At 42.6% G+C, this 27,323-nt stretch overlaps 1 protein-coding gene and 1 long non-coding RNA gene across 3 annotated transcripts in view; one reads left to right on the top strand and one right to left on the bottom strand.

Annotated features, from left to right (window-relative positions):
* The window catches only part of LOC133049090 (uncharacterized), a 31,287-nt gene extending 28,855 nt beyond the window's left edge, over window positions 1-2,432 (top strand). Inside the window, exon 3 of the long non-coding RNA XR_009691213.1 lies at window positions 63-2,432. This is a non-coding gene — a long non-coding RNA (uncharacterized LOC133049090). The remainder of the gene's footprint in view (window positions 1-62) is intronic.
* Window positions 1-27,323, bottom strand: part of LHFPL6 (LHFPL tetraspan subfamily member 6) — a 219,665-nt gene that overhangs the window by 144,609 nt on the left and 47,733 nt on the right. The window lies entirely within an intron of this gene.

The raw sequence follows: 27,323 nt of genomic DNA, 5'->3' as shown, positions 1-27,323 counted from the left end.
AAGGACCCCATGGCCTTCCCTCCCCTCCCTCTCCACATCCTCCACCTGCCTTTTGTCTGCAGGAAAACTTTAGCCAAAGAAAAAGTTTAATCGGAGAAGTGAGAAAATGCAGAAGCAAAGGAACGCAGTCCAACAAGACCAGATAATCAAGTTCGGTCATTAAGCAAAGTCAAGGACCTTGACTTCCTCCTCAAGGGCTACAGATAACATTCTGAGCCACGTCCTGTGAGCTGTCTGGTAGATACTGAAACCCCCAGCAAGTGGAAAAAGTTAACACATGATGACCAGGCTGGAGCCATGATACATGCGGCCACAGCTCTAAGAACCGGCCTCAAGGAATGGGAACAGACTGGCCCTGGAACTGAAGATACTTACAACAATTAAGACACTGGTTAGAGCACTGATGACCAATTTCAAGATGACAGTCAGAGCTGACTGTACTGTTTCTTCATGGAGCCCCTTCTCTCTGATAAAGGCTCTTGTCCATTGGTTGTCAGTGGTGGGCAGCTGGCCTTTAGACAAGAGTCCAGCTCTCTGCCCCCCTGGTCGCCAGCTTCCAAAATAAAGCAAACTTGCCTTTCCACCAACCTCGCCTCTTTATTGGCTTGAGAGCACCGAGCAGACAGACCCCACTTCTGGTAACATACCCACTTAAGCATCCCCTCCATCTCAAAGGACTCCAGACATTTCTCCCAAAGTAAGAGGAAAATGCCCCAGTGGGTACAGTTTGTATCTGCTTGATAAATACTGTAAATAACAGTCATAATAATGCCTAATATTTATAAGGACATTTTGCATATGGCAAAATATTGTTACACATTATCTACACATGAGGTGGATGTTACTAATCTCATTTTATAGAAAAGAAAACCAAACCTCACAGAATGCAATTCAAAATATATAATATTTGAATATTATAGAAAATGAAATTCACCCACAGAAACAGAGCAAATAAATGACAGTTCCAAGACCCCAACTCAGGTCTCCAGACCCTTTTCTCCTTCCCCCTCTTCACCCTTTTCTATTCCTTTGTCCTTCCTTCCCTTCTCTCCTCTTTTCCTTCCCCTTCTTTTAAACAGCTTTCAAAGTCAAAGTCAAAGTGTTTGTCACTCAGTCCTGTCTGACTCTTTGTGATCCCAAGGCCTGTAGTCCCCCAGGCTCCGCTGTCCCTGGGATTCTCCAGGCAAGAATACTGGAGTGGGTTGCCATTCCCTTCTCCAGGGATCAAACCCAGGTCTCCCACCTTGCAGGAGGATTCTTTACCGCCTGGGCCACCAGGGAAGCCTATTAACAGCTTTATTGAAGTATAACTGACATAATAAGCTGAACTTACTTGAAGTGTACAATGTGATAAATTTTGATGCGTATATAAAAGTGAAAAACATCACCATAATTAACACAGGTATCCATTATTCCATCAAGTTTCCTCCTGATTTTCTGTAATTCCTCTCCCCCTCCATTTCCCACTCTGCCATCCCAGATAACCCTTAACCTGCTTTCTTTTGCTATAGAATAGTTTGAATTTTTGAGAAGTTTATATAAGTGGAATCATACTCTTTTTTTGTCTGGCTTCTTTCACTCAGCATAATTATTTTTAGATTCATCCAGGCTGTCACATGTATCAAAAAGTCATTCCTTCTTATTGCAGAATAATATCCTAGTGAATGGGTAGATCACTGCTCATCCATTCACCTGCTGATGAACATCTGGACTGTGTCTAGGTTGGGGTGATTATAACTACAGATGCCAAGAGCATTCATACACAAGTCTTTGTATGAATATATGCTTCATTTCTCTTCGGTAAATTCCTAGGAGTGGCATGGCTGGGTAACATGGCATGTGTCTATTTTACTTCTTTAAGAAGCTGCCAGGACTTCTGGTGGTCAGATGGTTAAGAATCCACCTGCTAATGCAGGGGACATGAGTTTGATCCCTGGTCCGGGAAGATCCCACATGCCGCAGGCAACTAGGCCTGTGCACCAAACTACTTGGCCCGCGTGCCTAAAGCCCACACTCTGCAGCTAGAGAAGCCACCGCAATGAGACGTCCAAGCAGTGCAATGAAGATCCAGCATGGCCAAAATAAAATAATAATAATAATAAATAAATACTTTTTTAAAAAAGAAGAAGCTGCCAAGTTGTTTTATGAAGCAGTTGTACCATTTCATATGGCTGTCAGCAGTGTAAATGTTTTAGTTCATCCACATCCTTACTAACACTGATGGTTGTTGTTTAGTTGCTAACACTAAGAACAGTTAGGGCTTCCCTGGTGGCTCAGAGGGAAAAGCGTCTGCCTGCAATGTGGGAGACTGGGGTTTGATCCCTGGGTTGGGAAGATCCCCTGGAAAAGGAAATGGCAACCCACTCCAGTATTCTTGCCTGGAAATCCCCTGGACAGAGGAGCCTGGTGGGCTATAGCCTATGGGGTCGCAAAGAGTTGGACACCACTGAGCAACTTCACTTCACTTCACTTCAAGTACAGTTAGTCTTTTTAACCATAATCACACTGGAGATCGAAAAACTAGGTAAAAATAGCATCACCCGTTAAAGACAGAGTTCATTCTATCAAGTCATAAATTCTGAGCAGGGTTGGCTTATAAGTAACATTCCTCAAATTTCCTTTATCTTTATCTTCCTCCCCCAGTCACAGTGTTTTCCAGAAGAGCTACTTTCGCCCTGAGGCAAATGGGGTGGCGATGTATGCAGTAACTATAAGGAGGGCTGCCTTGTCCCTCTCCTGGAGTTGTTGTTCAGTCTTGCTCAGTCGCCAAGTCATGTCTGATTCTTTGCAACCCCAAGGACTGCAGCATGCCAGGCTCCTCTGTCCTCCATTATCTTCCGGGGTTTGCTCCAATTCATGTCCAGAGTCAGTAATGATATCTAACCATCTCACCCTCTGTCGCCGCCTTCTCTTTTTGCCTTCAATCTTTCCCAGGAGTGAAAGTGAAAGTGAAAGTCGCTCAGTTAGGTACAACTCTTTGCGACCCCATGGACTGTAGTCCATGGAATTCTCCAGGCCAGAACACTGGAGTGGGTAGCCTTTCCCTTCTCCAGGGGATCTTCCCAACCCAAGGATTGAACCCAGGTCTCCCACATTGCAGGTGGACTCTTTACCAGCTGAGCCACAAGGGAGTAGGTCACTAGAAACTGAAAATTAGGAAACAATTGTTTCTTGTGCTGCCCCAGGATTTTACTTTTAGCCTTGAGACCCAGGAATGGTGGGTACATGGGAAACTGTATTTTTTATATAGGTCTGAAATCATTAGATCTAAAATTCTTCACCAAACCCTAAGTTAATCAAGAGTCCATCATGCAACTTTCCAGAAAAAAAAAAGGGAAGGGGGAAAGAATGTGGAAGAAAGTATCAAAATAAAAATTAGTTGCAAATAAGTATTCTTTACAGAAATGGATAACTTTGTTTCCTGAAGAGAAAAGCTAAGTAAAACAAAGCAAAACAAACAGCCAAAGAGAAAAATGGCAACTTGAAATAATGCAGCTTAAACCTGAAATTAAATCACTGTAACTAGCATCTGTGATTATTATTAGTATTTTTTAAATACTTGCTCATGAAGTACTTCAAATATACAGAAAGTCATAGATTAGTATAGTGAACATTTCTGTATCCACATCTGGATTTACCAAACTGTAACATTTCATCAAACTTGTCTGCTTCTTAAAATAACACAACATTCTAACAAAGTTGCTCTTGACTAAAAATTTACAAATGAAAATAAACTGCAAAGTATATTTAATATACTTCCTCCCACAGGCAATTTTCCATAGTCTTCAGTAATCAATCATGGCCCTCCTTGCCCCTAACCTTTATTGATTGATTAAAACTAGTTCAAAAAGAAAGGAAATATAGTCACCATCCCTGACAAATGCATAGGAGGAGCAAAGCAGAGGGTTTAACACAGAGACCAGGAAAATTGAACTTTCTAGATCAATTAACTTGACTTTATAAATGAGTACAGAAATTTTGCTTTATGAAAAATGAATACTGTCAAACCACACTATCTTCTTTTCATGAAATATCCACAGCATTTAAAGAAAGGGCAACAAAGGCTGTTAGGACAATGAAAAACTTTTCTTCTTCTGCATTTTAGTAATATCTTGGACTCAATCACCAATTTAAAGTCTATTTTTCTCTGGAGCAAAGTTTCACTGAAAAGGTATTCGCTATCGATTTTCTGGTGCTCCACAGTAAGATTTTGTGGGCAGTCGGGTATCTGCCTTATGGAACAAAAACACATGCAGAGATGTCCTTGAGAAATGCTTCACAATAACATCGATGCAGGGTCCCTTCCTGCACTTCCCCTTGTAACTTCCTATCTTTCCCTTTGTGTTCCCCAGCAGTTTTTGGAGCACCTACCTGTAAGACTTCTCTCCCAGCCCAGCTATTGCCTGTGGGTTCTCTGAAAAGTTTCCTTCTCCAGACAAGTGGTTCACAAGCCTCCCCCTGAGACCACCTAGGAAGACCTATATACATTCCCCCAGCCCCCAATATGGTTAATAATAAAGGCACAGAACACAGCTACAGAACATTTGTTTCTCTCTCCTGAAGTTTAAGCAATACTCAGTTATCTATGAACACCAGTCTATTCTCATATAAATGTTTCCTTTTAAACTTCCTCAGGTCCATGGCTACCGTCTAGGGTACAAGAAAGCCAGAAAGAATTGTTTAGATCATTGGGTCTCAAACTTTGTTGTGCATTAGAGTCACTTGGAAGCCTCATTAAAACACAGATTGCCAGGCTCTACCCTACAATTGGTGGGGCCCAAGGATTTACCTCTCTAACAAGTTTCCCAGCGATGCTGGTGCTGGTGTGGGGACCACACTGTAACAACCACTGGTTTAGATTACCCCGGGATGACCAGCCTCCTTCATAAGAAACTTAGGACACAGGGGATGACTTGCATCATCTCTCACCCGGGGTGATGAGGACTATTACTCTGATTTTACACATGAGGAAGCTGAGGCCAAAGAAAAATCAATGGCTTGTCCAGGAATAGCTGTGTGTCTCCTGACTCATAATGAATGCAAGAGGTCAGATTTCTCTGAGTGAAACTGAACAGGTTTTACAGAGACTAATAGCTAGATCCTTATGAAGTATTTGAGGAATTCTGCCCTCTTTCCAACTCTGAAGACCAGTCAAGAAAACTGATGAGCCCATCCTGACCCTACTCTTTCCAACTCGATTCTCGAAATCCAACGATTAATCTTTGTAATCCCTACTCCCGGTCATGACATGCATCTTGACGGGAAGCTGAGTGATGAATGAAGAATGTTTTAGGCTGAAGGTCAGGAGACCCACATTCTGGCCCGGTCTCAGGCACTGAGTATTTAAACCGGTTGAATTAATGTAACTGGGTTCACTTCTTTCATCTGTGAATTGAATAATTGGACAGATGACTTCTAATGTCCCATCAAGCTCCAGCAAGCACTCTACAATTCTCTCTGACCCCCCTGGTTAGGAAAGAACCAAAAAAAAAAAGGATAAAAGGAGGGCTGGAGCCACAAGTGACAAAGCTCTCGCAAGCAAGGGTCTCTTCCAAAAGCAAAGAATGAGAGACTCAACCTCTCTCTGCACCTGTGGATCAGAGGGGCAGTTACTAGTCAGCCCTCCTGAAGTCTGATCAGTCTGCTCCCAGCTTACAGCCCAGAGAGGAAGAGGGGTTCGGCATCAACACTGGCCCCTCGGCACTATGTCCGTACCTGCTCTGAAAAGCAGGTTACTGTGGTGATCCTGTCACAAACGAAGACCACAATAATCAAAGCGGAAGCACGCTACATGCGAAAATAAAATTTACCAAAGAAATGTGAGCCACAAAACCCACCTGTGTAGCTCATTATTATTCAGCCGGGGTTAAGTGAGTGCCAAGGGATGGGTGGATGGAAGGCACACCCCTTATTAACTCAGCAGGGCCCCCAAACCAGCAGCAAAGTGCAGGGCTTCAAACGTAAGATGTGTGTCTGCACTTACGGAAAGGAAAGAATTTAATATCCCCAAGTCTGAAGAAGCCAACCCAGGACACAACTGACTGATGTAAAAAATTTAACTCCAGCCAGCCAAAAACCGAGAGAAAAATTGTGACGTGGTCAAGGACTCCTAATTCCCATATAATAATGCCACATCTTAGAAACAAGCTCAAAGACTGTGTACGAGGAACGTGTTGAGTTTTCAGGGCACTGGCAGGAATAGAGCGGATCAATCAATAACTAGCAAATGGGTCCCAGTCATTCCTTGGAGAGCCTTCTGAGCCGCTGCTGTTGAACTGCATTCATTTGATCCTGATAAGACCTGGATCCCCTTTAAATGGAGCGGCTGCACTTCTATCAGCTCTGCCCACTTGGCCCGCAAAGACTCTGATTCTGTTTTACACCTGGGAGCTTCTCTGACTAAACACTGTCCCTGCCCATGAGCCCCAGTCCCGAAGCATTCCAAGCCAGGGATGATTCCGCCGGCTGCCTTCAAGAAGTGAAGTGAGGCACAATACAACTCCTGCGCCCACTTCCAGCTTTGCCCACTTTCCCATCAAGGGTCGAGGATTTTTTTCTTCCTGCAGAAAGCTTGAAGCACACAAAAACGATAAATCAGCAATAGGAAACAAGGTCACAGGATTTACAGCACATGCTCCAAACACGTGCTGAGCCAAATTGGCCTTTAGTCACTCAAATGGACATAAAACGCGCCTGGGCCGACACTTGATTTTCACCATTTGCTCTTATTGCAAGATAAAGGCTGTCGCCTCAGCCTCCCTGGGAATTTCTCTGTGGCTAACAGCTTCCTAAATGCTGGCCTTTGTGCGATAATCATTTTCAGGCATTGCTTTAAATCATCTTTCTCCTTTACTAATTTATCTCTGGCTGACAGCAAAGCTATGTGTGCTGAGGTAGGCGATTGAGTGGCTCACTGATTAACCCTATATTAGCATCAACAATGCCTTCCCAACCACCCCAAAATGTGCGTGCTGGTGAGGGAAAGTGGGGAGAGACCCAAACTGAAGAAACTGCTAAAATAAAAAGCATTATTAACTGAGCGGGGAAACCAATAATCAAAAACGTCTGCTTTCATTTAAAATAAATAAATAAATTACTCTGGGTATTCCACAGGAGAGACAAAATGGGAGCTTGATACAGTTTCCGATGAATTCAGACCTCAAAAGTTACATGCAATTACAGTATGCCTTGGCTCTCTATTCACGCTACTCACTTAATAAGTTTAAACTAAATTTCAACCTAGGCATTTTTTTCAAAGCGTTTTGCATTCTAGCATATCCTAGAAGGCTTGGGACCGTGCAGGCTAATTATGGGTTCCTATTTTCTAATGCTTCTGGTATAGTCTCCTAGCTGCATTCCTGCAAGCTTCACTTTTCAGATCGGAGCAGACAAAACCCTACAGGGGCAGCCACAAAAATCTAGCAGCTATGCCACACTTGCAGCAGCCTCTAGGAAATGAATGCAAAACATTTCTCTCTTGGCAAAGGCTCCCTGAAATGAAGTCATCTATTTGCAGGCCATCCTGCCTTCTGTCATGCCAGCCTCAAATACCAGACAGCACATGACTAGCATCCCGCCCCACACAAGAATCCAAGTGGTGAACCTGAGCCTGATTTTGCTGGCGTTCGGGAACAAATCCCTAGAGAGCTGCATGCAAAAGATGATTCTAATTGATCTCTGTATGTTTCTCATTTGCATATAAAAGATAGCCCTTGAACACGCAGGCTTCCCATCAAGTCCCACTGGTGTGAAAGGTCCTTAAACACGGCCAGTTCATAAAGAGACCAACCAACAAGGATGCGCTGGCGGTCAATGAACAGATTGATGAACGTAGACTGCAGACATCAACGGGGACTTAAAACTCACCTGCGCTGACATTGACATGCTAGATGACCTTGGCCAAGGCACTTGACCTCTGTAAGCCTCAATGAGCTGAACAGTAAAACCAAATGAAACCAAAATCTTGAAGAAAATCAGATGTGGAATTTAATTTACTCAGATGAACTTTCTGGAGTAATTTACGATACCAAAGGCAACAGTCAAAACAGGAAACCAACTTCAAAAGTAGGAACACAGAAGCAAGTTGTATCACTTCAACTGTTCAACTGGTTACACTAAGTCTCTTAAATCAGCCTGTGGGTGTTGTCTTAATGGAAAGCACATGACCTGACTGACAGCAATTTAAATCTTGCACGTTGGAAACAGAGTGCGCTGTGTCATTTTAAGGAGAGGAGGACTGTTGTTGTTTTTTTTAATTCTGATCTCCCTACGTGATCCCAAAATAATACCTTTTCCTAGAAACTGCTTTAAAAAAATGCTTATCATGGTGTTAAAGAGAAAGTCTTGCCAATTGCTCTATGGATTCAGAAGAAAAAGACTGCAGACTGATTCTGCAGACTGCAGATTCTGATCTGCACACTGCAGATTCAAAAGAAAAAGTCTGTAGGGGGGTAATGAGAACTTTTACACTTCTAAATTATACAATTAGCTCCTGAGTACCCAAGACTATTTAACATGCACTTTGCTGACTGGAAAGGAAAAAAGATAATGAAGTTCAAAGAGGATAAATGAAGAGACCACTTGTGAAGCCAGTGAATGTTCACGGTATAGGAGGGGAAAAAAAAGAAAACAACAACCCTGTTTGCTTGCTCTAAGCAGTCAAGATTTTCAAGAGGATCAGATGACAAAAATGCTTCTTTGCTCTGATTTTACAAAGAGAGATCTTAGCTCCCTTCTCTTTATTCAAAATCTGAAGTAACATCAAATAATCCAGGTGTCAACTTTTATCACTATGTTGTTGTTGTAGTTCAGTCACTAAGTCCTGTCTGACTCTGTGTGACCTCATGGACTACAGCCCGCCAGGCTCCTCTATCCATGGGCTTCTCCAGGCAAGAATACTGGAGTGGGGTGCCATTTTCCTCCTCCAGGGGATCTTCTTGACCCAGGGATAGAACCCATGTCTCAGGAAGCCTAAATATATATATACATATGTGTATATGTAATATAAATATATATATAAATAACTATAATTTGAAGTTACTGCTCTACTCGTTTTTCTTAAAGGGGGTTCACTTATTCCTTGCCCGGTAAAGTAGTATCCTTTCCTTTGTCCTTCATGTTCTAGAATACAGTGGTCCTTTTCATTGTTCCTCACTGAATACTGTGGCAGAATCCTTCCTCTCACTCTCAAACCCTATATTCCTTGAGCTAAAGACCAAAGGGCAGCAGAATATCCAAATTCACTTAGCTCTCTTTTAAGCACTAAATAAAAAGAGAAGAAACGAAAGCACTTTATAAGGTATCTTTTAGATGACAGGGCTCATGTTCTTATTTCACAAGCACTTGTGAGTCACTAGGAAATTTGAGTGCTTTTTTTTTTCTAACATTAAAGTTAGCAATGTGCCAAGAGCAATATGGTTGCTCTATTAATAATAATAATACAAAAACTTAGAATTCATTTTCCCAGATCCCAAAGTGTTGGAAAACCAACCGACCAGGGCCTGAACAGCTTCTTTTCGGGTAAAAGACAGGGGATCTGAGACAATCTGGTTTCTGCTCCCAGGAGCTGCTCCAAAAAGCTGTGTCTCAGTCTTGTCCTGTTTTGCACCAACTTACCTTTTGAATGTACTGGAGAAGTTCTCTATTTGAAACAGCCCTGAAGAAAAGCCTTCTGAATGATAAAGGATTCTTTTACAATGTATAATTTTTTATTCATTAACTTCTCATTTTCATAGTTTTTCTAAATTTTTCTAAAACTTTCTGACACCTCACACTGGGCCAACCTACGTGAAATCTCAGGGCTGGAAAAATCTCTAAAGGCCATGCCTGTCTGATATTTATTTCAGTCCTTCTACGATTGTATTTCTCAGCTTTAGGATACATCAGAATTACCTGGGGGGCTTTGCAAAAATATAGATGCTCATGGGGAGAGTGGAGAAAGAAAGGGTGGGATGAATTAAGAGAGAACTAGCATTAACATATATACCCTACCATGTATATACACGACCAGGTTCCACGGCTCAGCTCAGCTCCATGCTCATCGTAATGAGCTGGAGGCATGGGATGGGGGCAGGGGTCACAGCGGGGAGGCTCAAGAGGGACGGGAAGTACGCATCCACGCAGCTGATCCATGTTGTTGTAGAACAGAAACTCACACAGCATTGTAAAGCAATGATCCTCCAATTAAAAATAAATTTTAAAAAATACAGATGCTCAGGAACCCCACCTGACTTAATAACGCAGAATTCCCAGAGATGAGGCCCAAACAGGTGTGTCCACTGATGCTCCCTGAAGACAGGCAATGACGACTAATATCCAGTCCTGGATGGAACACCCAGGGAACCAACAAACCAGCAGAACCAAAGCCTACTTGGCTTCAGTGGGAAAGCAAATTAATAAACCAGGTGGTAAGCAGAGTAGCTGCTGGGAAAATCAGAGCCCCAATATGTGAGAAACTATGAAAAATATGTAAATATTTTAAGACTGGGGTTTATTTCTGATAATATTGCTTCACACTATCCAAACTAGTCACATTTTCCATAATCCTAAAGCTATGTCTACTCACACTAAGAGCACAGTGGAGTAAGCACTCCACTGCACACACACAGTAGTTACACAAGTGTGTGAGAGCCCCATCCTTCCTCTCGAGTCAGTAAGAGACTGGGCGTCTACAAACCTTAATACCTCAATTTGGGCACGATAGATAAAGCAACAAATGAAGCACCCTGGATATTAACACAGACAAAAACTGAAACGAGGGGGAACCTGCCCAAAGCAAATATCACTGATATTCAAACCACCACATTGACGTGTGGTAGCAAGCCGCAATCACTGTAGAGATTCAGAGAAACAGTCCACGCTAGACAGGCTTCCGAACTTGGTGAATCACTGGTCTCAGTGGAAAGCGGGATGCATCGGTATCTCCCAAAGTTTCTGACCACCCTCTCTGTCCAGGAGCACATCACCCAGCAGCCTGGTCTTCACAAAGGGTTCATCTGAACCAGCGCCTTCCACCACGTAAAGGGCGAGGTAACATACAGGGACCTACAGTTAGGACAGAAAGGGGTAGGAGTCAAGAATGAGACCCAGCTTCTCAACCAGAACAAACTCAGGGAAGCAAGACAAGACACAACTTCAGGTGCATCAAGTCAAATCAGTCCAGCACGGGGCTCTCTAAGACCATGATGCCCCCCACCCCACGGCTGTGGGGACCAGCTGTCGTGTCGGGGACACCCAACAAGAGCAAGAGTGTGACTCGGGGCATTCGGGAGTGGTGCACTGTAAGAACAGCTAGTTAGCATTAACAGATTCTAAGGGGAATTTCCCAAGAGCAAAAAATAAAATTAAAAAATGGAGAGTTCCAGGCTTCCAAAGACTGTGAGGAAGCAGGCAGTTAACAAGTCATGAACTCAGCCACAGGGAAAGAGAGCTGAACTCCAGTCATCAGAACTGGGGTCAAAGGGAAGACTGGGGTCTTTGAGGCTCATAGAGAAACCAGCTTCCAAAGGAGTAGCCATATCAAGACCAGACAGCAGCAAATATCACGGTGATGCTGAGTGGAAGAGTGTTCACCGTAAACTCTTTGGATCCCCCTGCCTGAGGGGTAAGTGGTCTCTCAAGTGAGGATTCCCAACCCTGATGTCTATGAGAATCGCTGTGGTCAATCTAATCACATCAAACTCTGAGCATGGGGCCAGGCACTGTTATTTTTCAGTGCTCAGGGTGATTTCACTGTGCAGCCAGGATGGAGAATGGCCACAGGACTGGGAAAGAGTGACTACTGGGTCATATGTAGCCCGAGCTGTGTGCAAAAGGCACTGGACTCAGAAGCAACAGCTTGCTGAGACCCAGGCAGGATCTGAAAACACATAATCCATAATCGAATTCTACATAATCCTAAACCTGTGTCTACACAGACACTGATTCTGTTCCTTTCTTTTAACAATGTCCTTACCTTCACAGGTCTCAGGTAGCATAAGATATCTGCAGCCTTTTAGAAAGATCATTTCGACAAATGAGAGGCAGAAACAAAGACCCCAGTTCAGGCTTCAATCAATATTTCCTCTAAGTGGGAAGTAAAGATTCTCTATTTTTAAACGACCTCCCTAACCATGGCGGCTTGCTACAATACTTACATGATCCTTTTTTATTTTTGTGATCCTTTTATCTTGAATTGAATCTTAGAAAGCCAAACTTCAGAGTGTCCAAAAATACCCCTTATTACATACAGTCGGGTTCTGCTGCTAACTATCACTTGCTGGATGTGTGTTTCATGTACATTTTAAGTGATGAAAAGGAGATCAGAGGTTAAAAAATGAGAATCACATTTCCTCTACTGTACATAAAGAATGTCAGGCTTGATTATCAGGTTTCTATCATTTGGTCAGAGGCAAAGATGCAGGATTTTACGTAGCAACCGGACTGCTGATAAGATATACTATGTGCTGGGGGTTGTTATGTATGTTTGCTGTTTATTAACCACACTGACACAGAGAGCAATGAAATAGATGCTTTCCTCATATTACAGAGGTAAAATGTAGTCATGATAACGAGGCATCATCTATCCAAGTATTGACAACATGTCTAACGGTACTCACTGCAGAGCAGCTAAAAGATTCTCGACTGTAGACCTGCTTTGCTGATGACATCTCAGAAGATGGAAAAGAACAAAAAGGGAGCTCGTGCACTGAGATTTAAATCTGACCAACCAACAAGGACAGGTCAATTAGGGAAGGGAAAATTAATGGCATACTGAATGAAGTGGTCCTCTTGACACTCTCTTTTAGACCCTCCCTCATTATGTCTTACCCATCCCATTGACTTTCTCATTGTTTTTTATTCACCCCCACCCCCAGTACACATATACAGCCTCTGCCTAGCCCATAATTCTCACAGTTACCAGTGTAAGCACTTTACCATCCAACTTTCGTTATGTGATTTTCTTCCTTCAAACAAAAAAAAAATCTCTCCCCTTTTACAAGCACTTAGTATTTACTGTTTGGCAGGCATTAGGTAAGGACTTAATAAATGTTAACTCAGTTAATCCCCACACAAAAAACTTACAAAGAGGTTGATGATTTAACTTCATTTTGCAGACAGGGAAACTGAGGCACAGAAGGTTTTAGTAAATTATCTAAGATTACACAGCTAGTAGGGTTTTCCAGGTGGTGCAGTGGGAAAGAATCCACCCACTAGTGCAGGAGATGCAAGAGACATGGGTTCGATCCCTGGGTTGGGACGATCCCCCAGAGGAGGAAACGGCAACTTACTCTAGTATTCATGCCTGGGAAATCCCATGGACAGAGAGCTTGGCAGCCTGCAGGCCACGGGGTCACAAAGAGTCAGACTAAACGACTTAGGGACTGAGCATGCACACAGTGAGTAGGGAGCACAACAGAATTCATGCCCAAGACGTCTGACTCTGGAGCCTATGTTCGTAATCAGTACACTGCGGTTGGCATGGCCAAGTCCAGGCTCTTCAGCATGGCAGAAGTCCATGACCAAAGCCTTCAGCACAATTGCACAGTGCACCTCCTATGCACCCCACACCCCACAAGTCAAAGCAGACGGCTTAACTGTTTCACACACATGGCCTGCGCTGTCCATCTGCACATGTACAGGCAATATCCTCTCACCCCACACAGACCTCTGCATCCCCTTTAAGATTCAGCTGGCATCCCACTCTTAAGATGTAGCCTTCTCTCTACAAGACCTACAGTTCAATTCAGTCACTCAGTCATGTCCGACTCTTTGCGACCCCATGGACTGCAGCACAAGACCTACAAGTGGATCTGTAAAATTTACACTTATCCAAGTCAAATCTCCCTAGTCTCTCTACATCTGAGAGGAGATTCATCCTGTTTTGCTTATAATTACCTGTGTACTTGTCTATTCCCTCTTCTTCCAAACCACAAAAAGACTGTGTTTTGTTTAGCGTGTCATTTCCACAGGACCTCCTAAAATGTCTCACTCTTGTTGATTTCAGTTGCCCTAAATCCTAATGAACAATACGGAAATAGGGGCTGAATGACAGAATGGTTAAACGGAGTCACAGGTTGTTACCTGACTCTCTCCAAAATGTGTTTAGAAATGAACATTGAGATAGGAAGCTTCTGGTGGTGTATTCTTGGTCCTGTGAACAATTTCCAGGCAGACACAGAAGGAATATTTATCAGGTCATTGGAAGATGCAAAAAAATGTAACAGGAATAGAAAATCGATGCTGAGACAAAATCAGTTCCAAAAAAGGATTGAAACTAACATAATCAGAATATCATCTGAATAAGTATAAAGACCTGAAACCAGCAACATTAGAATGTAGGATGAGAGAAATACAAGCTCAGGAGCTCTGGCAGAGAGGAAAAACAGCCAAACCTGCCTTGATCCATGCCAACTTAGACAATGTACACACTCACCTTGACTCTTTATTTAATCTTCTTCATAATCTTATGCTTTATGGGCTTCCCTGGTGGCTCAGTGGTGAAGAGTCCGCCTGCCAATGCAGGAGACACAGGTTTGATCCCTGATCTGGGAAGATCCCACATGCCATGGATCATCTAAGCTCACGCACCACAACTACTGAACCTGTGCTCTAGACCCCAGGAGTGGCAACTTCTGAGCCCACGTGCTGCAACTACTGAATTCCATGTGCCCTAGAGCCCATGCTCTGCAACAAGAGAAGCCACCACAATGAGAAGCCTGCACACTGCAACTAGACAAAGCCAGCAGAGCAATGAAGACCCAGAGCAGTCGATAAGCAAATAAATCTTATAGTGTGAGCTTCCCTGGTAGCCAGCTGGTAAAGAATCCGCCTGCAATGCAGGAGATCCTGGTTTGATTCCTGGGTCAGGAAGATCCAGTAGAGAAGGGATAGGCTACCCACGCCAGTATTCTTGGGCTTCCCTGGTGGCTCAGCTGGTAAAGAATCTTCCTGTAATGTGGGAGACCTGGGTTCGATCCCTGGGTTGGGAAGATCTCCTGGAGAAGGGAAAGGCTACCCACTCCAGTATTCTGGCCTGGAGAATTCCATGGACTGTACAGTCCATGACCCCACGGACAAAGAGTCAAACACGACTGAGCGACTTTCACTTCACTATATTTTAGAACTGATGCATGTAAAGTGCCCATTTTACAGAAAGTATGCAGTTTCTTGTTACTATTGTTGTCATTATTATGAAGGGTTTAGGTTTCTAGAAACTCAAAACCAGCCAACCAGGTGACATATTACACGGGGGTTAGCACAGGCTTAAGCTGCATTAATGGACATGAAGCTCCAGATAACTGGCCGGAGAACTTGGCAATGGCCCTGGATTCTACAGAACATTCTGGAGTGATGTAAAAAACTGTAAAAAGCCCAACAGAGAAATCCTAGGTATGGAATTTACTTTCCTATTATTTTCTATCACAGCAGGTCCACTCTCTAAGTGGATCTATCCATATAGGGCCCGTTTATTTTACAAAAGATGAAAAAGTAAGTATAAATTCCAGAATTAAAGCTGGTATTAAACTCAATGAGAGAAGAGGAACAGAGAGAAGCTTAATGGAGCAGAGGTTTAAGAATAAAGAAAAAGAAATACAGGGGGTGAATTTCAAAGAAGAGTTAGCACTATCTTAACATGGAAAAGACAGGATTGTTTGAATAATCGTATTAGAGAAGGACAGGGGAAGATGGCACACCTACAAATAAAGGATAATAAAAAAGCAAGGGCCGATGACTAGCTTGTATTTCAGGGCGGCTGAAATACAAACAGGCCATACTTGACCGATTTAAAGAACGTACTAATGGTATGAAATATGATACAGATGCTTAAAGGGAAGAAAGTCAAAGGATACAGAAAGACCTCTTTAGCCTTGAGAATTAAATATTCAACAAATATCTCCTTAGTACACACATGAAGGAAAATCCAGTGTATACTGATTTTGTATAGACTGGATTTCCATTCAAATAACAAGGGTGTGATGAGCAGTTGTTAAAAAGAAAGATGCAATTCACAGGCAGGGCTTGGAAAAAATTGGGATGGTGGGGGAGATTCTAAGTGGTCCCATTAAAACCACATTTATTAAGACACCTTTCAAAAACCATTAGAATTTCCTATCACATAATTTGCAGGAACTGAACACATCTGGAGCTGGAACCATTGCTTGACTCAGCGGTTCACTTTAAAAAAAAAAGAACAGGACCTTGATTCAACCCTCTGGAATATTTTGCAGTTATCTGTGGCTTTTTGTTTTGTTTTGCTTTTTTAATTATTTATTTTTAATTGGAGGATAATTGCTTTACAATATTGTGTTGATTTCTGCTATTCATTAACATGAATCAGCCACAGGTATATACACGTCCCCCCAACCTCTCTCCCACCTCCCACCCATCCCACCCCTCTAGGCTGTCACCGAGCACTGTCATACATCAAGCTGTCACACACTGGCTATCTATTTTACACACAGTAACATATATGTTTCAAAACTACTCTCTCAGTTCGTCCACCCTCTTGTTCCCTCACTGTGGCCACAAGCCTATTCTCTGTCTGTCTCCATTACTGAAGTCGCTCAGTAATCTAAATCATCCAGGATCTCCTTCCATCTGAGATGACCCTACAAAAGTCATCACCATTATAGCTTTGGTTGAGGATAAGGAAAAGGATCCAGGGGTCCACACTATGAGTCAAGCCAGAACTCAGACAGAAGCACTACTTGGCTTACTTCCCATCCTGGGGCTCAGAGGCCAGTCGGCTCTACACTCATTGGCATTCTCCAGTCCTGGGCTGGTTCGTCCCCCGAAACCCAGCTGAACCTGCTTCTCAAAGTGGATGCCTACTGCTCACCTCTCCACTTACAAATCTTTCCTCTCCCCCTCTGAATGAAAAGAACTAGGCCTCTGAACACTGGGCAAGCTGACTTAGAAAAGGAATCGGTTGTTGTTGTTTAGTCAACCAGTCATGTCTGACTCTGCAACCCCATGGACTGTAGCCCACCAGGCCCCCCTGTCCATGGGAGTCTCCAGGCAAGAATACTGGAGTGGGTTGCCATTTCCTTCTCCAGGGGATCTTCCCAACCCAGGGATCAAACCTGAATCTCCTGTATTGCAGGCAGATTCTTTACCACTGGGCCACCAGGGAAAACCCAGAAAGGGAAATTAAAGGACTTCTAATCAGCCCCTCAGTCACCTCCTAGTTTCCTTCATAGGAGCACGGAGACCCCAGAGAGGAACAGTAATGATGAGCCAGCAGCATCTTGAAACGCCTGAGTGCCAGTCTGCAGGGCATCCCTCTTTCCCAGCAGCCAGCCGCTAACACAGACAAGTGTCCCCATGACTGTTCATTCACCACAGTGTCACCTTTACAAACAAAAGTGGAATTTTCCCATCTCTCTCTCTCTCTCTGATATTAAAAATTATTTCCATTTTAGGGGAAAGTGGCAGGCAAGATAAAACACAGCAAGAAAGAGAATTTACGAGCTGCTTCCCGTACATCTGGGCTACAATTCTTGCACTTGTCACCCCTGTTGACAAGCTTAAAATAAAACCATGAGGTTTATTTTTAGGTCTCCAGATATTCTTCCAGGAATTTCCTTTAAATGCATTTCTCTCCTTTGGCAAGAAGAATTAACACAGAATGAGTAATAAATGTATTTATTGTGTTGTTTAGACTCTTTGGAAGAAAAAAGTGTACATGACTAGATTTTCCAAATAATTACTCTCTTGTTAAAAGAGAGAAGGATGCCTAAGGCAGTGCCAGTTAGCTTCTATTGAAGACAGCTGGAGGCCAAGGTCACTATTTCCCAGTATGCGATTAGCAGAGATGCCACTGCCAAGGAATAATATATACTATTCATGCTAATTTCCCTATTTTTATGTAAACATATTTAATGATACAAACCTTGGGTGCTTCGTTGTTTATTCAATAGACTTTCATGAATCCCTGCTATACTCAAAGTCACAGACAAGAAGGATGGAGAGGACTAATGGGTGGATACCTTAGTATCTTCATAATAAGGTGATGGGCTCTGTCCTGGAAATGTATGAACACATTCTCATTTAAAGTCTGAGGACAGTGAAAACAAATAAACCCTCTTGATTTAGTCTAACTTGATGTTCTTATTACCAATGCACAGAGGGGGAATCTAGGATTTTAGGAAAGTTAATTTGCCCCGCTAGGAAGAGGTGGAATTGAAATTCAGTCTATTCTACTGTAATTTTTGCTTTTCTCCAATTTACTGAGCTATTGGTTGGGAAACAAAGAAAAAAATGCAATCTTGTGCTCAAAGTACTTATGGTCCAGAGGGATCACAGATATAATAAGCAGGCACCACGCAATGTAAATGAAAACAAAGTGATCACTTTTTTTTTAAGTTTTGCACGAGGAGCCAAGACGAGGGAAGTGTTATAAACAAGAGAAGCATACACTGAGGCTTCTCCAAGGATTAACTTATCCAAAACAAGATGATCCCTGAGTACTTCCTAGGTGCTTAACATAATGCAGGATGCATAGCAGGTGCTCAATAAGTAATTGAATGAGTCAGTAGGGTTTCCTCAGGTGAACATCAAATGGGGAAAGCTGGGAGCTGCAAGAGGGTGAAGAGGAGACTCGGAGGTGGGGTGCCCGGAGCACCAGTGCTGTGGAGCATCGTACCTGCCTGTGTTTAAGAACCTGAAATGTCCCACTGGGGATGACAGGACATCTACCACTAGGACGTATACAAGGTGGGTACTCAAGAGCAGTATTCTCACATCCCATAAATTCAAAGGGCACCATCCACTTAATAATTTATAAGAATAGCGCCCCCCCCCCACCAGAATTGGGCATATGGAAGTAGGTACATGATACTGCAGACCTGTGATTGAATCTGGAGAAGGACCACATAGAAAAGAACCTAAAAATCAGCCAGAGTCCAAACTTCCAATCATATGACATCAAAGAGGTTCCTCAAAGGACCTTCCCTGTCAAAGCCACGTGTGTGCTCAGTCACCCAGTTATATCTGAGTTTTTGTGACTCCATGGACTGTAGCCCACCAGGCTCCTCTGTCCTGTGGATTCTCCAGGCAAGAATACTGGAGTGGGTTGTCATTTCCTCCTCCAGGGGATCTTCCTGACCCAGGGATTGAACTCACGTCTCCTGAGTCTCCTGCATTGCCAGTGGATTTTTTACCCACTGATCCATCAGGGAAGCCACAGTGCCAATTATAGAGTCAAGCAGAGACTCCATCTGAAACCACTGTTTCTTGCTCACTAAAGACAGGAAGACATTCAGTTAAATTACAAACTGTAACAAGGGTGGCATTCACGTGGTATCTACAGTATTACACACAATAGACACCTAATGCCTCAGCATTTTTTATAATGGAACATATCATCTTTATTACTTTGCAATATCTATCTTATTCAGACAAACTGTTTACCATTAATTTGAAAAATAATAAAATTCATAAACTTGTATAAGTCACACAGAAACATCCTGAAATCTGTGTCCTTTTATCATCCGATTGATTTCACACAGTAAGTATTTGCAAGTTACCTCACACCAGGATCATGTATTACAACAAATGAACAGATTGCAGCTTTTTTCCCAATGGTCTGTATGAGGAAAGGTTACTGGAATAACTTAAAAACATGTATTAAAAGCAATCTAGACATGTCACCACCTTGTCTATGTCACCATCCCCTCCTGACATACTATTAGGAAACATCCTTTGTTTTCTGGATACACTGTCTCCAGTTTATAATGGAAAAAGAAGCTGTACTGGTAGAAACAGCTTTTATGCCAATGCGAATTAATCAACCTCACTGTCTCTGTGTTGACAGCCATGCTTACATTTGTTCCCCTTTGGACACATCAAACTTTTAAAAACAAAGAAAAAATTAAAGCCACCTGAAGCTCCAATACTTTGGCCACCTGACGTGAAGAGCCGACTCACTGGAAAAGGCCCTGATGTTGGGAAAAACTGACGGCAAAAGGAGAAGGGGGCAGCAGAGGAGGAGGTGGTTGGAAAGCATCACCAACTCAATGGACATGAGTTTGAGCAAACTCCGGGAGATGGTGAAGGGCAGGGAAGTCTGGTGTGCTGCAGTCCCTGGGGTCTCAAAGAGCTGGACACGGCTTAGTGACTAAACAACAACAAACAAAATGGAAAAAGTTAGTTGAAATGTACAAAATGGACTCTGAGGCTCTGGTAAGATTCCAGACAACTCAAGTCAAAACCACATTGTGGGGTTGGAGCAGACACGTAAATTTAGGAATAAAACTGTACCCCATAGAAGTACCAAATTTAAATTACAGATTTATGAGCCCAGAGTGTTAAGCAACCAAAGCTAGCTAGACCTCTTGTAGATCCCTTGCAAGTACAACAATGCTCCATCAACTGCCAAACAATGGATATGGGTGGCCTAGAGGCTTTGAAAATCTCCTAATGAAAGTTCAACCATCCCATGAAGAGCACTGGAAATTCAACTAAAGAGCAAACAATTCAAGCTGAACAAACACTTTACAGAACACAATTTCATAATTCAACCTTCCTGCCATTGATACACTCAGGAAAGGAGAGTTAGGGACAAAGGTTCCATGACATAAGCAAAGACTGAAAATACATTTAATGGTTCTTTACCAATCGCTGTCAAAAGGCAACTATGGAAACAGATATGGCTTTTATATTTTCCAGTGTAGTCATGTGCATCTGTTTTTTGATCTTTTATTATTGATTTATGTTTCTAAAAGCCCACACATCAGCCCTATACAAAATATAACTCCATGTAGGAGTGTGAGACATAGAAATTCTGAAAAATGATGCCTGAAGCATCCCCATTCAGCCCTCGCCCTGGATGGTTGCAACACAGAGTAATCCCACCTCCTGCCTGATAACCTGTCTTCCCCGCAGTGTTCGCCCTCCCCAAACCATTTATTTTCCGTTCTGATGTCAGACTGCTCTTTCAAAAAACAACACAAATCTACTGTCCTGTTCAGAAACCTTTCAGTTCAGTTCAGTCGCTCAGTCCGACTCCGCGACCCCATGAATCGCAGCACGCCAGGCCTCCCTGTCCATCCTTTGGTGGCCCCCAAATGCCTACCAAATGAAGTGTGAATTCACACCTTTCACCATACAGCCCCAATTGTAAGAGTTTACTAACTTTACTAACACCAACAACAGTTTTTCATCTTATTTCTGTTGTAGCATCACCATGTTTTGCCAATAAATCTTACATGCAATCCAAATGATAGAAAGCAGACAAAATGGGTTCTTATTGGAACATATGTATTTCATATATTCATGCATTTCAAATTTATATCATTTCCTTTTTATGAAGACACAAACTAACGCATTTTAATTGTACCATGTGTATAGCTCACGGGAGCAAATGTGAAGAACTCCTCCAGACCTGGAAAATAAAGTAAATGTGGTTCCCTTCTATGAGCTGCAAAGTTTGAATCAACGCAAGATGGATGAGATACATAGTCCTCTGTAATAGAGACATTTGTTTACAGACCAGCAAAATACAAACAACTGTAACCCTGTAACACTGTAATTCCAAACTATGTTTCAAAAAAACACTAGTTTCACAAAATGTTAATACATTCCAAAGAAAGAGATGCATGGTCAAATAATACTGGAAAGAGCACACACCTTATCTCCCACCGGCCGGCTGGTGGTGGTCCTTTCTCACTATAGACCCGAAAACACTGGTTATTTGACCCATAGCTTTCCACTCTTGCTGTCTTCAAATCCTTCCCTACAACTTTTTTAGAAAAACACTCATGTGATTTATAATAAAGACATTTATAATAAAGCCAGGAACTTTCCCAGTTCCTGGCTCACAGCTCCCCAAACCGTTGGAATGTCCTGAGCAGTAAGAGACATGCGGGCATCTTCTGTTATATTTGGTCTTTTGTCCTCAGTCCCTGAAATCACTTTAGAGCCATAAAGGTGAAATTGTTTTATTATTCATAACAAGACCCTGACTTTATGTTAATGAGGTGACTTGTGGGACGCACCTAAGGATGTGGCTGGTTGCCAGGGAAACCGAACCTTGAATAGAGGGATGGAACTGTCAGTCCCACCCCCTGATTTTCAGGGAGGGGAGAAGGACTGAAGGTGGAATCCACCACCAACAACCAGTGATTTAACCAATCACCCTACGTAGCGAAACCTCTAGAAAAGAGCAAAAGAAGGGGGTTTGAAGAGCTTCCAGTCTAAGAACCAAAATGCTTCCATGTGCCATCATGTTGACACCAAATTCCGCTGGGACAGAACCTCTTTTGTTCAGGACTTCACTCTATTTATCTCTTCATCTGGCTGATTCATATTCTTTAATATCCTTTGTGAGAAAAAAAAAAAACCAAAAAACTGGTAACCTAGTAAGTAAGCAGGTTTTTTGAGTTCTGTGGGCCATTCTAGCAAATTAGTCAAATCCAAGAATGGAGGCTGAGGGTCATAGGAACATCTGATTTATAGCCAGTAGGTCAGAAGCACAGGTAACAACCTGGGCTTGTGATTTACATCTGAAGTTGAGGGCAATCTTGGGGAACTGAGCCCTTCACTTGTGGAATCTAATGCTATCTTCGGACAGATAGTGTCAGAATCCAGTTGAACTACAGGATACCCAACTGGTATTGGAGAGTCGCTTCTTGATGTGTGGGAAGCCTCCCTCATGTTGGAACTGGTACTGAATCGATAACCCATTCATACGCGATTCCTGAAAAGTAGCTTGGAAAATACTGCTATAACCAACTTGATACTAACCAGTCTAATCTCATGCTATAAACATTTCTAAAACACAAAATTAAATCAAAGAAACAAGAGAATCACCATCCTGGGGATTTAGGCTACTCTGAGACTAGTAATTTGTACATTCACATTTGATTCTAGAAGGCGGTTAAAAGATGTAGGTGGTCTAGTTCCTTCTTAATCATATCTAGACATATGGATGTATCAGTTAGGGCACAATTTAGGCTGCTGAAACAAAGAGCACCCCCTCAACACAGGAGCTTAAACAAGACAGTGGTTTATTTCTCCCTTTGAGGAATACCCTATGGGGGCAGGGTGAATTCCCTATGGGGGTGGGGTGAATGCCCTACGGGGGTGGGGTGAATTCCCTCTTGAGCAGAAGATAGCAGCTCCACCACCAGCGCATGGATATCTGAACAGCAGTAAAGGACACAGGAAAGGCAGGCAAGAACACCTGCTCCTTCCAGGGCCCTGGCCTGGGGTACCCCACACCACTTCCATCTGCATCCTACTGACCAGAATTTGGTTACCTGCCCTACTAGCCACAAAGGAAGCTGATGTGAATCCCCTAGTTGGGGCGCTGATGAAAAACTATCAACCTCTGCCACCATGGAGCCAGCGGCAAAGATACACTATAAACCAATCAAAATAAGGGCATCCTCTCTTATCATTCAAGTCCATGGCAAGAATGGAGATATTTTGGTGTACATCAGTCCTTTCTTATCAGAAGTTTCACTTCCTGCTGTTTCAGTAACCCACAGTCAGCCAGTCAGAAAATATTCAATGTAACATTCCAGAAATAAACAATTCATACATTTTAAATTTCATGCTGCTCCCAGTAGTGTGATGAAATCTCTCGCCCTCCAGTTCCATCCCACCCAGGGCGTGAAGCATCCCTTTGTCCAGCTCATCCCGTATGCTAGTCATTAACAGCTGTCTTGGTTATCAGACTGCCTGTCCTATAGAACAGTGCCTGTGTTCAAGTAAACCATACAATACTAAATAATGGCCCCAAAGCACAAAAACAGTGCTGCTCGAAGTCTGAACATTCTCTTACTGTGCCTAATTCATAGATTAAACTTCATCACAGGTCTGCATATATGGGCAAAACACAGTATACACAGGATTCAGTAATATTCATGGTCTCAAGGCATCCACTGGGGGTCTTGGAACATGTCCCCGCGGATGAGGGGCACCACCGTGCTTTCAAAAATACCAGTCTAAAAAAAAAAAAAGAATACCAGTCTATTTACCTTGTTTCTATAGCAGATCAGAAGACTTCTACACTTCCAAGTCTGAAACAGGACAATAATACCACAGGTACTTGCTTGTTTCTTTGTGGCCATAAACAACACCCCTCATCCTTCAAACTCCCGGCTGTCAGGTTTCCAATGAAGAATCCAGATTTGAACATCAGTAGTGACAGTCACAGTAGCTTCAGGGTGGCACATCAGACAGTGCCTGTAATCAACTCTTGTCCTCGGTATAAAATACAAATGTACCCTTGTTTTGAGCCTAGTTAAGAACATTTAGAAAAATCAAAACCAGGCTCTGCTTTGCTTTGAGTAAATTCTATGCCAAAAAAATTACATTTACAGCATCAAAGAAATCATGTTTTTCAGTAATAACAAGTAAAAGACAAGAGATAAGGATTTTAACATAAAACTAATCTTGAAGCAGCTGGCAGTAATCAGAACTACCTACAAAAATTTCCATTTTTTATTCTTTTCAGGAGCCTATAGTACAAACGGGACTTGATCCTACTTCAATAGTAAACATCTTTTAAAATATTCTTTAGGTCAAGGAAATTGAAGCTTTCTTATTAACCCTTCAGTTAGCAGCCAAGAACAGGTTAAACGAAATCTCTGAACCACTCTGCACAGTACCTAGTTCATGCAGTTTTCCAAAGATGGTAGTAATAAGCATTCCATTTATGGTTGTATGGTTCACGCACACAGTAATAGCAGAGGAAACAACTGGATTTCTTAGACAGAATTCTACATGTCAATTGTGTGTGTGTGCTCAGTCGTGTCCAACTGTGCGTGACCCCCTGGACTGTGGCCCGCCAGGCTTTTCTGTCCATGGGATTTTCCAGGCAAGAATATTGGAGTGGGTTGCCATTTCCTCCTCCAGAGGATCTTCCCGACCCAAGGATCGAACTCTTGTCTCTTGCGTCTCCTGCACTGGCAGGTGGATTCTTTGACCACTGTACCACCTGGAAGCCCAATGTCAATTTTAAATATTCCTTATGACAAAGTGGGGCTTCCCTGGTAGCTCAGTCAGTAAAGAATCTGCCTGCAGTGCAAGAGACCTGGTTTTGATCCTGGGTTGGGAAGATCCTCTGGAGAATGAAATGGCAACCCATTCCAGTATCCTTTCCTGGAAAATCCCATGGACAGTCCTGGTGGGCTGCCGTCCACGGGGTCTCAAAGAGTCAGGCACAGCTGCTGAACAACTAACACTTTTCACTACTACAAAGTAGCTCTACAAGTGGTGTCAATATGTAAAGATCTCAAAGAGATACTGTAAATGAAAAACTCAGAGGTCAAAACGTTGTCATCATTGCATGTTGTCATTTGTTGAGAGGAGATGGGAAAGGAAAGCAGGTATTCATACATGTTTGTACATGTATTACACACTTTTCAAATGATACCCAAGAAAGTATTAACAATGGATGTCCTCTAGAGGAGACCTAGGTAGGTGTGGGAAAATGTAACAAGAGATGCTTTTACTACATACAGTTTTATACCTTTACAACTGTAGGCTGCATCCATGCATCACTCATTCAAATAAAATTAATAATTACATATTTTATCACTGAAAAAAGAGTGCAACCTTCACTCTCTTACCATTTAAAATACTACCTCTATTATTTCCCTAGGGCTGTCATAAAGTACTGCAAACTGGGTGCTGTAAAACCACAAAAATTTGTCTCTGACTTCTGAAGTCTAGAAATCAGAAATCAAGGTGTCGGCAGGGCCATGCTCTCTGCCAAGCCTGGAGGGGAGGATTTTCCTTTGCCTTGTACAGCTACAGTGGCCCCAGGAATTCCCTGATTTGTGGCAGCATAACTGTAATCTCTGCCTCCACAGCCACATGACCTTTTCTGGATTTATCGCTGTCCGAATTTCCCTCTTCTTACAGGACATCAGTCATACTGGATTAGGGTCCACCTTGGTCCAGTATAACCTCATCTTAAGTTGATTATGGCTTCCCTGGTGGTTCAGATGGTAAAGAAACTGCCTGCCAATGCAGGAGACCTGGGATTGATCCCTGACCCAGGAAGATCCCCTGGAGAAGGAAATGGCAGCCCACTGCAGTATTCTTGCCTGGAAATCCCCAGGGACAGAGGAGCCTGGTGGACTAGATAGAGCCTTTGGGGTCCCTAAGAGTCAGACATGACTGAACGACTGAACAACAGTAACTTGATTACATCTGTAAAGACACTAGTTTTCCAAACAGGATCACACTCATAGGTACCTGGGGTTCGAGTTTCAACACGTGTTTCTGGAGGACACAATTCAGCTCCTAACACTCTGTCACCCAGCTCATCATTCACTACATTTTATAGACCTCGTTTCTCTGTTGCTTCTTTCTGGTGGGAGTTCAATACAGCAGAGTGCCTGGACGATCCCCAGCATCACTTGTCTTCCTCTTAAAGGTTTGGTTGGCATTGTAAAAATGAAAATGCATCCCTTTGTGACAGAAATCGAAATAAAAGTTCAAAAGAATAGAAGAGCAGATAGATTTTACCTATGTTAACAGGGAAACAGGGCTTTCCTGGTGGTTCAGACGGTAAAGAATCCACTTGCAATGCATGAGAGCCAGGTTCGATCCCTGGGTCGGGAAGATCCCCTGGAGAAGGGAATCTCCAGTATTCTTGCCTGAAGAATCCCATGGACAGAGGAGCCTGACTGGCTACAGTCCATGGGGATCACAAAGAGTCAGATACAACTGAGCAACTGACACACAATAGGGAAACAAGGTCACTAAACACCACTAAAGGGGAATTTCAGGCTCTTGATGATGTTGCTCTGTGAATTCAGAGGTAGTGAACACATGCTGTTTTTCTAGGTAGTTTTTAGCTGGTTGAAACTGATGCTCATAGTAGTATGTGCCGCTAAATTTTATAGCTAAATTGAAGCAAATAAGAAATTAAAGCTTTGTTCGAAACAAAAATTTGTTAAGGAAAAAAAATGCCTTTCTTCTGTTGTGATTTTTACCTCTTCCTTTGAGAGTCATAATCACTTGTTTGTAGCTACTACAGGTAATAAACAATTATGCTCAGGTCATAAGAAAGAAGGGGTAAGGGGTTAAAAAAGACCATCAGCATTCTAAATAAATGACTCAAGGAAATCAAGATGAGAATAAACTAACCTAACCATTCACAAAGCATTCATTGACATTAACTGATTACCTACTTCAGCCTTCTACTTGACAATCCATAGGAAAGGAAAAAATGAGACATGGTTCACCACTCTCTTTATGCATTGTCTTTTCCATGCTCAAGTTAACAAGAGATCTACCTATTAGGTAAGAGATCTACCAACTTAGGACAGACCTAAGTTCGCAAGCAGCAAGTAGTAAACTTGCATTATCCAAAAAAAAAAAAA

Source organism: Dama dama, chromosome 30 (genome assembly GCF_033118175.1).
Source record: "Dama dama isolate Ldn47 chromosome 30, ASM3311817v1, whole genome shotgun sequence".
Classification (NCBI taxonomy): domain Eukaryota; kingdom Metazoa; phylum Chordata; class Mammalia; order Artiodactyla; family Cervidae; genus Dama; species Dama dama.
This window is presented reverse-complemented; position numbering and strand designations above follow the sequence as displayed.